We start from the raw sequence: 2,500 nt of genomic DNA on the forward strand, positions 1-2,500 counted from the left end.
GCTCTCTTTCTCTTTCGCACACAAACACACACACACATACACACACACACACTTATATTATACATATATAAAAAAATTGATACTCTGGGCCTCATTAACTAACATTGTGACCGCAGCGCATTCAGCTCCTTTGCCAAACTGCATATAGCGCACGGTATTTTGCATCGTATTTATCAAACAAGAAACCTCGTCGCGTCAAAGTCAAAGTCAAAGTCAAAGTAGCTTTATTGTCAATTACTTTGCATGTTAAGACATACAAAGGAATCGAAAAAAACGGTGAAACATATAAGTGCACACGCACAACAACAGATAAGACAAGACATATAGATATACATATACATATACATATAGTTATAAACATTCAGATACTTGTACAGCAGCATAAGTTTACTTTAAAGTGAGGTTATGGTAGTGCAAAAAAAGACAGCAAAAAGACATCCTGTGAGATGTATTTGTTACATTGGCAGTGCAAGTATAACAGTAAGTGGTAAAGTGAGAAAAGTGCAAGGGACAGTTTTGTTGCAGAGTCCTGAGTTATTGTGGGGGGGGGGGGGGGTATCAGACTGACGGATATGGCTGGGGGGAGAGAATTTAGCTTCCTGACAGCTTGGTGTATAAAGCTATTTCTGCGCCTAACCCCGCCCATTAGTGTTAATAGCGCGCTGCAAAAATAGGGAAGAAAGAGTCTGTGTATTCCACCATGGATGATGAGCTAAAATTAGAATTAGAGCTTTTGGTTCACGAGGTTACAGCAAACTAACCCGGGTAAATATAGAAACTCATAAATATTTCTCCGTTTAGCCCTTCCGTCCACACTAAAAGTTGTGATCACTTTGAATTGAAGACTGTCTTTTATTGGTGAGCTGATTTGGGGAAATGAAACTTTTCAGCGAACATTGAGTTTCTGGGTTGCTATGGTTACCCCTCAGGGTGCCTGTGCAGCTTCATATTAACGAGTTTATGTTCACAAGTTCATATTCACACATATTAACATGAGTTAATCACACACAGGCAACTGCAAACTGTTAATATGGTTCCCTAATCTAGAGATAGCTAGGATAGTTAATAGCCTGGTTAACTGCCCCATAGCATCCTGTTAAATAGTCTGGTAGGAATACACGACACCCCTTACTTTAAAACGGCGTATTCCGCATGCTTTTCAAAACGCTGCCCTAGGCGGATACATTTGAAAACTGGAGTTGTAGCGTGGACAGGGGAAACAGAAGTTTTCAGACATTCGGTTGCCATGGCACCGGGGGTAGCTTGCGCTCTAGAGGCTATAACGTCAAAATAAACATGGAAGGTGAAATTAATATGCTGCTCTGTCTCTGCAATTTACTTAGTTTAGTTAGTGTACTTCGAGTACAAGTACTTTTCCTGAATAGATACGCGTTACTCCTACGCAGAAGGCGAGCACTGTAATCGATGTGCTTGAACTATGGGTGAAAATACGGTTTAAACCATACAATGAGCGGCGATTCTGGGTAAGACGTGGCCGAACAGCTAGCTGGTGGGACAATTTTGTATATACCTATATTAAATTATATATCAAATACAAACATAAAAAAACAATAACATTTCTGATTGTATTTTTCAAATTTCTCTCAGGCACATAGTTTTCATTTAGCAGCTGATATGTCATGCTGAAACACCTCTTGTTTCGTTACTAATACATAATTAGGCGCACTTTACCCATCTCCTCCCATCTCTTTGCGACGAACACCCACTTTCCCTTATACCCTCCCAGCAGCGGTAATCTGCTCTTTTACTCAAGTGCACCGCCTTTGTTAAAACGGTTTTATGTCTTTACGCCTGCAATCCTGTTAGTAAATGAGGCCCTCTGTCTCTCTCTCACACACACTAATAATAAGTACTATACTAATAAGTGAGTACATACTCACTCTGTCATACACACCCACACACACACACACACACACACACACACACACACACACACACACACACACACACTTATATAACACCTACATAGATAATCTGTCTCTCTTTCTCTCACACACACACACCTACACACACTTAAATTACACCTACATACACACTCTCTCTTTCACACAGACACACACTCTTCAATTACACCTATATACTCACTCTTTCTCTCTCACACACACACATGCACACACACACACACACACATACCTAAATTGCACCTACATACTCACTCTCTATATCTCTCTCTCTCACTCACTCACTCACACACACACACACACACACACACACACACACACACACACACACACACACACACACACATATGTTAAGTTGTGTATTCTACCTTCCTATAACTGAATGTGACTTGTATGCTATGCAGCAGAAGATTTACAGGAATCTTGTGGACTATTGTGTGTAGATTGATGAGAAAAAAATTAATTGAAAATTTGAAGATGAATCTTAATCATAAAATGTGGTAAAACTTGAAAGAGTCTTCAAACTTTATGAATGCACTGCACATGCTCACTCTCTCTGTCTCATTCTCTCTCTCTCT

The 2,500-nt window shown here is 39.9% G+C and overlaps 1 protein-coding gene across 1 annotated transcript in view; it reads right to left on the minus strand.

Annotated features, from left to right (window-relative positions):
* The window catches only part of LOC105893558 (butyrophilin subfamily 1 member A1-like), a 22,966-nt gene that overhangs the window by 19,420 nt on the left and 1,046 nt on the right, over positions 1-2,500 (minus strand). The window lies entirely within an intron of this gene.

Source organism: Clupea harengus, chromosome 2 (assembly GCF_900700415.2).
Source record: "Clupea harengus chromosome 2, Ch_v2.0.2, whole genome shotgun sequence".
NCBI classification, from domain to species: Eukaryota; Metazoa; Chordata; class Actinopteri; order Clupeiformes; family Clupeidae; genus Clupea; species Clupea harengus.